The following is a 9,844-nucleotide window of genomic DNA, read 5'->3' as shown; positions in this document are numbered from 1 at the left end:
AATGGGCTAATACTGTGGAGGGTGTGGTAAGGGACCATCTGAAAAGTCCACACAGTCTGCTAAAATGGGCTAATACTGTGGAGGGTGTGGTAAGGGACTGTCTGAAACATCCACAAATGGTGGTAAAACTGTGGATTTTTTTCAAAATAAATGTTCAATAAGATCAAACAATGGATGAATACAACCATACAGACAAGACCAGGTGAAGGAAAAAAAAAAAACAGTTAAAATAAATAAAAATGATAAGAATGTGTATAAACATTCCTAAATTTATACATAAGTGCAAGAAGCCAAATAATCGAAAACAATTTAAATAAATATATTTCTAACATATAAATTATGTATTTTTTGTTTAATCCACTTAAAACCATGTTTTTTCTTTTTGTGATTAAACCTATATTTAATGCAGTCTTGATCTTATTTCTTTATCTTGTGTACTTTTGTGTATTTTGGGTAGCTTCTACCAGTTGACAGATAAAGTTGCTTCACGATACTGTAGCGTTTAACTGGATGCACTGCAACAACAAAAGATATGGAAAGCAATTTTATTTTATTTTGCTATTCTAACTCTGCATGATTACGTAGTTGCATTTTATTATTTGCCTTTAGCATGATTCACTGTTGTCCACAACCATATCAAAACAGACGTGTTGCAACCCCTCTATTGCAGTCACCAGAACTACTGGTTTAAACCGTCTAGTTAGATGTCAATCAAGCATGCGCTCAGTCTTGCCAAGGTTTAACTTAATTCAGACTACTCACACCATGAATTTGGCAACAGGAAGTCAAATGTTCTGCTGCTTAAAGGTGGGGTATGTGATTTTCTTTTTTGACAATTTTTTCAAAATAACTTGAAATCCTATTCCTAACCCACTTACTGGCTGTAAATTAGAAGCACTGAAATGAAAATTAAGCAATTTAATCATCTGTGGAACGGGCAGGACTCGAAAAACTCCAGCCAATCATTTTCAAGACCATCTAGAATCATTGGACAGAAAATGTGTCAATCAAACGGTCGTACCATGCCCCCCTCCCCCCACCACCCTGGCGCGTGTGTCCCGCTCGTGCGCATACTCAAAGCTCGTGACCCAGTAACAGGAAGCGATTGTATTTATGTATGGAGAATAGAGCTTTTATAGTGCTAGTGGGGTTGTTCCACATTTCTATGAATCCTGTTTTGAATAGAAGACCGCTGTACAGACGCCAGGGCTGGCGATGTTCTTTTTTTTACAGTTATGAGAAAATCAACTCTACACCTTTCAAGAGTGGTATGCGACCCCTCCTCCTGCTGTGTCAACAATTTGCTCTGAAAAATTGTCTGACAGGTGAATGCACTGTTTGACTAGTGAGTCTAGAACACTGCTAGAACACTGCGCATCTGAGTTTTCGCTCGTGTATGATTGCGCGTCCATGTTTTTCGAATGGGTGAAGTCAGGGCCAGCGTTGGAGGAGAGAAGGTAGGACCTTAGAGTTGTGTATTTTCAAAATCTGCCGGCCGTTTTGCAAATCACATACCCCACCTTTAAATTGGTCAGTGCTTTTCGAAATTTGAACCACTGCCCCCAAGTGGCCGAAGCTGGAAGTGTTGTTGAGGTGAAATATCCACTGGGTAGTGACAAAGGCGTTACATTTTTAGTTGTTAATGATGTAATACAATCAACAGGAATGCATACTTGATTTATTCTACCCCCTAACTCAAACCCCAACCCTAAACATTGCCATCAGTGAAGTAAAAATGTAACGTTAAATCCAAAATCGCACCCAACATTATCTATTTGAATAGTATTACTTCCTGCTATCAGTTGTGCCAGTCAATGGTGAACGCTTTTGAATTAATGCAAAAATGTCTGAAGGGGGATAGCACTTGTCAGAAATTAGTATTGGGGTATTGGGGTCGATTTCAAGGTACGTGAACTTTTGGAACCAACATGTCAATTAACCGATGCTAGATCATTCTACAAAAACTACAGTATTTCTCTTTGTCAAAATATATTTTGTCCCTTAGAGCTGATGATCGCTGCAGACACTTCATGATTGACATGTTGACAGATAATCAGTATGTGATAGTTGGGGAGATGATGCAATATCGCTCACTCCATGACTTGGTGGCCTTTCATCACAGAAACCCCATTATGCCCTTTAACAAACTACTGACTCTGTCCTGAGAACAGGTAAAGAGTTTACAAATACAACAGTATGGTTTCTCTTAAAGGTCATACCTGGTTCAGATGCCTACTGTTTTGTGTGATGGCCTGATGTCTGTAACAATACACCTTCGACTGGGGAATTTCAAAATACAGATTTGCCTTAAAGCTATATTTATAGATCTAAACAAGTATGTGTTTAGTAAAGTTTGTTTACCCAGCCAACAATATCATAAGGGTTAGAGGCATGTATATTTCCATTAGAATCATTATCTTTATACAGCTGGTAGTGGTTCTTGACGTGTTTAAAAAATGTTTTTGTCTCGCTCTCATTCAATCACAGGGTGGCAAAAAAAGAAAGCTACATTGAGTTGCTTTTTACCAGAAAGAAAGAATTATGCCTTGACCCAATTGCATTTTTGAATTCCTTCACAAAGCAAATGTGTCACCACACTCAAATATCAGCGAACACAGCCTGAATGTTATAAGGTATAATGGTATAAGGAGCTTGGAAATAAAAAGTTGGTCTAGTTAGATGGTCACTTCATTTATCACACTGCAGGTGTTGGGTGTCGCGTGCTGAAGTGCACACCCTTGAGGATGTGCTTTCTGCTCGCTCTACAGTTCATGTCTGACAGCTGTCAAATAAGCCAACAAATGGGCAACAACATTATGTAATAATTTACTTAAATAGACTCTAAGACGTACAAAAATGTGTGTGAGAGCACCCTAGGACGTCCAGGTCACCATACGCAAAAACAAACCCAAAATGACACGTGTTCCTTTTAAAGCGGGCACGGGCCTTTGTCATGTAATTATATTGTAAATAGACCATTTCGAGTATCAGCAATCTCTTAGTGGAAGGGCCGTATAATTCAAAATCTTTAAACAACAATTATTCTTGCGAATGACGTGAAGCATTATACTCGAAAACAAACATTTATGCCGTGCAATTTTTAAATTGGGGCAAGAAAATTTACCCAAAAGAAATGGGCATGGGATCCAGGAATGGCCAGATGGATCAAAATGAGGGAGAATTTAAAAATGACCTGAAACATGATACTGAAGTCTTCACATGGGCAAATGGAAAGGTTTCACTTACTTTCAATTGGATACCAAAAATAATGGTCTGGTGGTTCAAAGATAAAGATTAGGTTGTTTTGAGATGTTTAAATAATGGGATTTAACAGTGCATAGTAACACTATCCAAAGTAAACATCACAGAGTGCTTGTATTTGAACCCTTAAGTACTTTTATTCAGTTCATTTTCAAAAGGTTCATTTTCCAAGTTTCTGGCCTAATGGAGCCAACTTCATAGGAAAGTTTTATTTGAACCGTAAAGAGGGATATGGAGTTCAGGTTTTCCAAGATGGACCAACATTCAAGGTGGGATAAGCCCCAGATAGAACATGTACGTCTCCGAGATGTCTGTTTCAGGTCAAATCAGATTTACTAACATTATAAACCATAAACTCCTCAAAGATATCTGCTGAATGTCTCCTTGACATCCAAGAGGAAACATCTTATAGATGTATTGCACATGAGCAAACTACATAAAAATACATCTCTCAGATACAAACACACATGAAATAGAAGTCTGTGTGTTGTACGTGTGTTATCAGATGATGTCATTACTCTACAGTTCATTAACATGTTTGTTTGAGTTTATTTGTGGCATATTAGTCATTTATGTAATGGATTTTAGTGGGTAATTTACAAAATACATCGCTTCCTCCCATCTATACCGGGTTTGTATTATGCTGATTGATGAACGCTTCGGGCCTGGAGTAATGACATACCTTGATGGGCGACAGGAGGTGGGCCTTTGGCACAGAGAGAGGCTACTACGACTCTGCACCACATTGGAGATCGGCTTTACTCCTAGGGCCTTCCCAGAACATATGGACAGACTACACAAGAAACACATTCTGAACCAACCTCAACTTCTTTCCATAGACTCAGCAATGGATGATGAGATGATCTCGGTTATGGACTGCTCGATTGTCTCCGATCAAGAGATGTCAGAGGACAAAGAATACTTTATCTTGCCTCCAGACATTGAGAGCTATTCTACAGCTTCAGACCACCTGCTTGTCCACAAGCGTCTGGACATGGACGTCTGGACTTTCAGTTTTGGGTATGAGTGACATCAACGAAGAGGAGCAGTCACCATCCACAGCCTTGCCTCTACAGCAGCGCATGAATGCCAGTGTTCGAAGACACAGGTAGGAATGATGGAGGTAGTTGCTTCTAATTTCTCCAATCCGTCCATCTGATCCTAAACCTTTTGTTTGTCTACTGTTTAGGATTTACTCCTTTTTTGACAACAGGTTTGAGATAGAGACAGTAGGCTGGGATGTTGCTGCAGTACTGAATAGGAACAGAAGTCAATTTGGACCCAAAGGTCCACTTGAACTGAACTCAGAGAAACTGATTAAAGTGGCTTCACATGCTGATTGCAAGAACTTTTATAAAATCCTCAGAGATGCAAAAGTCCATCCTGACGTGAGTGACGCACGCGTACATACAGCACTCATTGCAACCGGTATATAGTGATTGACTATTTGCTTTATGTTTTGTTGGCAATTAATGATGCGGTTGCATGCCACTGTGACAGTAATTTACATAGCTTTCAATGATTGTAAAATATGTGTTCTTTAATTTCAAATATATTACATTTAGATAATATATATATACTTTGGCAGAACTCTCATTTGCCCTTCTTACAATGTTTATTCTCATGTAAATACTGAATTGTAAACGGTATTTGCCAGCAGGTAGCAGCATTGGCATTTCTTGTTCACAACTACATGTTGGACTAATGGATAACTGAAGATTTGAGATCTTGAATACCAATGAACCCATACAACAAAATAACTGTCACGGGTGTATTGTGTTTCAAAATATGCAGGTTAATTTCTATGATGACATCATCAATTGTTGTTGAACAGTGGGGCTGATGTTAATAAGGTAAATGATGAATGTATGTCTGCTCTCGCTGTGTGCAATGAACTTTACTACCCAATACAATCTCTACATGAGGCATTGGCTGAGAAAATGCCCCAGAATATCAACTCAGAAACACAGGTAAATACTGTAACAATAAGGATATTTTTTACGTTATCTGATAGTGTGATTAGTACTGCTTCACATATTGGTTGTTAAAGCCAGTGTTAGGGTAACTATTTTGAAACTGATACTTCCCAACTAAAAGCAGCAAAACTACAGCCAAGATACCCTTGTAAAAATGAATTAGCTACACTACAAACTGCTTACAAAAATTTGCTAACTTCATTGATTGAAGCAATTTAAGGAATAAAATTATAATCATGATTTAAATCTGCAATCAGAACAGTAGCTTAATTTATCTGGCACAAAAACAATAGAGATTTAAATAGGGTAACATTAAATAATAAGGTTGTCAACATAAAATTGTGCATAAACAGATTTAAAAGTGAAAATACTAAATACAACATATACTTCACATTGAACATATTATGAATAAATTGATTGTAAATAAAACTAGAAAACTATTTTAATATAACCGAGTTGAAAAAATCGAGATAAACAGCAGCCATTAAAATTTCGCATCAATAAAGTAGATGCAGTGAATCGATGAATAATTGGTTTGAAATGAACAAGGGACTGAACTGATTCACTGAAATGTATCTAACTTCCCAGACCTACAACAGCCAAAGTACTCTTCAGTTGTTAGTGTTGCTGATCGGAACATGCACAGTATGCGTGATGCAAATTTGATAATCAGCACAGTCTGAATCTGCACAAAATGTCTGCGTGCAGTCCATATTTTCTCGAAAAGGTCCTGGTATACTTCGTTTTTCTGAGTTCTGGATCACGGAACTCAGTCAATGGTATTGCCTTTCAAAGTATACACTTTTGACCGGAAGTGAGTTCGAATGCATTCGACACATGCACACTACGACTATTATCTGATGCTCCTTTAGATAGTCAATGGCAGGCACATACACCAACAATGTACACAAACGATAACTGGCGTGTCCACATGTCGAGAAAGTCTGGGACACGCGGACAGTCCGCAAAGATTGTGCCAACAACGAAATTTGTGTGACACATACTGTGATCAACAACGTAGACAACCTACAGTATGTATACTTTTCACACAGTACCTGTCTGTGTGCATCGCCGGCACATGCGTCTGCCGTTGACTGTACTAAAAGAGTATCACAAAGCAGTCGTAGTGTGCCTGCATCAAACGTGTTCTTACTGGCTCGTAGTTGAAAGAGTATACTTTGAAAGGCAAATAGATAGATAGCTAGGGAGATAGATAGATAGAATTGTTTATTTCAACCAATTCACTTACATGAAAAGTTCAAAGGAACCAATTCAGTTAAATGTTTTAAACTAGTGCTAAATAAATGCGAGAGAGGATACGTTTAGATGAGCTTGTTTGATGATTCTCGTTGCAGTAAACACTCCTTGCAAAGACAGCGATGTAACGTTCGGTCGCACTAAACCGCTCCTCATTTAAAAAATTGTTTGTTGTTTGAAAGACAACATAATTCAGTTAAATAAAGAAGAAGTTTTTATTGTGAAAATTGAGCTACTGTCAGGCTACTCAAAAATAATTATTAGCAGCATCACTCCTTTTAGTAAATTATTCCCAAACAATGGTTGAGGTGCATGGTGATATTTAACCTAGATTAATATAGATTCATCTAGACTACTCATATTTAAATTTTAAGCTTCTGTTGGAGAGATGAGCAGACACAAACACCTCCACTGTTCCAATGCCCATCATCTTCCTGGCTTTCAAAGCTGCCCATATCGAGAGGGTTCTCTGCCTACTGGAGTGTGGGGCTCGCACAGACATACCTCTACCTCAAAGTCTTTCAACTCCATTTGAAGTTTTATTCGCATTTCTATAAGGAAATTTGAGTTGTAAATGATTTGCAGTGTTGGGTAGTATTGGACTACATGGAACCTGGATTGTGTAATCAGATTACAAAAAATCAAGTATTAGATTATGGCTGTTGGATTAAAGTAATTATCTCTTCCTTCTGTGACAGCAAAATGGCCTTTACCCCCTTCACATTGCAGCAGGATCACCAGGAGCAGAGGGTCCAAAAATCACAGAACTTTTTCATGCCCTGGCAGACCCTGATGTCAAAGACGAGGATGCTGATGAAGTCTATGAGCTTAATAAGGTCAGAGTTTCTTTTGGCATACTTTGTGAATTTAGAATGCATTACACCAGGATTAATGTAAAAGTTACCCTATAAATTTCAACCTATCATTTTTTGTTGTTTTTTTTTGTTGTTGCATGGAGTAACAATTTCTGTTGTTCTAATACACAATACATATTCTTGCATATGTAGTATCAGCAATAAATCGAGATACTCTATGTGCAACAACACAACGTTTATAAAAATATATTGCACCACACCTTTTTTGTATATCTCTCTTCAGACATATAAACCCTCAGAACATGTTTGAGCTCCAGGCATTTGAGAATAAAACTTTCATGGCCTCTAGACCCCCAGCTAAGTTCAGTGGCACCCCTGTCAGGCTTGCACGGTAAGTGGTGGTGGCTGCGTCTGGTGGTGGTGGTGTCGGTTAATCAGAAGGTCGCAGGTTCGATCCCCACAGCCACCACTGTGTCCTTGGGCAAGGCACTTAACTCCAGGTTGCTCTGGATTTTCTGGATTGTCCCTGTAATAAGGGCACTGTAAGTCGCTTTGGATAAAAGCATCTGCCAAATGCGTAAATGTAAGTGGACTCCACTGCATGTCGCCTGCCAAAGAGATAGTGATTATACAGTAAGCATGCTGTAATTAGACGAAGTTGCCCGTTTTCAGCAGTAGAATGGAAAAAAGCCTCAATAGCTTTTATTTTGACTGCTACTTTAACCTGTTGATACGCAAAATTGATAAATCTGAGAAATATTGATATATTCTCCATTGTTTCCATGAGATCTCGCCTGAAAGAATTACCCTTCATCATCGTTCTTCAAAAACTATGCAATCTGAGCAGCATTCATGTTGTAAAACTGTATATGATCTTATATATTAGAGTCTCATAAACAAAATGAGCCTGTCTCCAAAGTCTATTTTTAAAAATGTGGCATAGTTTTATTAATAATAGCCAAGCAGTGCAGTCTGCTGTGTCGTCAGATTTTGTGTCGTCTTGAAAGGCGGTGCCTTAATTTTACGCTGTATACCGGCAGCGATTTTACAGCGAAAAAAAGCTTGCTGGAACCTCAGTTTTTGTTAGATCATCTTCAAATTTGAAACGTAACTTCTTTAGACTCGTGGATTTGAGAACATTGTATTTCTGGGTTGACTTGGTACTTTTAATATAGTTTATTTAGATTATAAAAACATGTTCAGCACAAAATATTTCCATTACTATAAACTTCAGCTTCTCTAACTTAAAAAAATAACAACATACATTAATTCTGAAACATTGGAAATAAAGCCCAAAGTGTCTTCTTTCAAAAGATACTACAACTGTGTCGATACTCCAAAGGGTCCAGTAAAAACAACCATTTAAGTTCAGGTATGTCATTTTCATGGTTTGTGCTCAAAAAGGGGTGCATATCAACAGGTTAAATCAATTCTATTTTTCTACCCCAATGGTTTTTCCTTGTTTTAAGCATAAACCTAAAAAAAATATATTGTTAGATTTATGCTTAAAGCTATTTGCTGATGGTGTAAAAGTAAATCTTAATATCTACATATATTGCACAATTTTGCTTCTCAAGTAAATTGACATTGTTAAAGGATGGTTAGATATTTTTGCTTGAAAACAGGACAAAATATTGAATTTATTTTCTGCAGGGGCTCACCAGCTTGACTTGGTTGCGTGGATGCAGCCTGCAGGCATAGTTGATATTTGCAAGGGCACAGAGGGCACTGCCTATGTGACGAGTGAGCAGGAGATTAGGATCTGCAGTTCATTCACAGTCCGGGAAAAGAGTGTTAGTACACACTGCTTGTCAATGCTGCTAGAAAATTTGGAGAGCCACAAAAATAATTACAGTGTGGTTCTTGCATTTATCCTTCAGTAACGACCTTACATATTATATACTGTATATTAATAGTGCATCTTTGATTATCCATGTATTTGAGGGTGATTTTCTGGTAAAGCTGTAATCTACAAATGATTCAGGAGGAAGAACTGTACAAATACTGTTCACATACAAGGTCATTACCACTAGCGATGGCCAGAGACAGGGTTGAATGGCCACTCCACACATGGTTAGTTCTTGTTTTGTGAGAAAGGAGAAGGGCCACCACATCTCTAGCATTCTGGGGGGAAAATCAGTAGTAAACAAGCCTTTAATTACTATTTTTGTACACTGATCTTTCATTATTGCATTTAGCAAAATTTTCATTTATATAATATTCCTTATACTTCAATATGTTTTTATATAATGACCTTGATCCTAAAGACAACATCAAATCAAATTTGAACATGTTTGCTTAAATGTCCCTGGTCTTGTTGTGGTCTTGTTAAATCTTGTTGTGATCTTGTTGATCTTTCATCAAAATGTAATTCTCTCCAGTTCTGAAACAGTTTTTCTGTTCTGTGGAGTATGTGGGTGAAGAAAACAAATGAGCGTGTCTCCAAAGTGTATTTTTTAAAATGTGGCGTAGTTTTATTCATAATAGCCAAGCAGTGTAGTCAGATTTTATGTCTTTTTAAAAGGCGGAGCCTTA

The 9,844-nt window shown here is 37.7% G+C and overlaps 1 pseudogene; it reads left to right on the top strand.

The window, feature by feature from the left end:
- The first annotated feature begins 170 nt into the window (after positions 1-170).
- On the top strand, positions 171-7,704 carry LOC127639499 (ankyrin repeat and MYND domain-containing protein 1-like; annotated as a pseudogene).
- The last annotated feature ends 2,140 nt before the right edge of the window (positions 7,705-9,844 follow it).

This window comes from Xyrauchen texanus, chromosome 48, assembly GCF_025860055.1.
Source record: "Xyrauchen texanus isolate HMW12.3.18 chromosome 48, RBS_HiC_50CHRs, whole genome shotgun sequence".
Lineage (NCBI taxonomy): Eukaryota > Metazoa > Chordata > Actinopteri > Cypriniformes > Catostomidae > Xyrauchen > Xyrauchen texanus.
The sequence above is the reverse complement of the archived record's forward strand: the minus strand, read 5'-3'. Positions and strand labels throughout refer to the sequence as shown.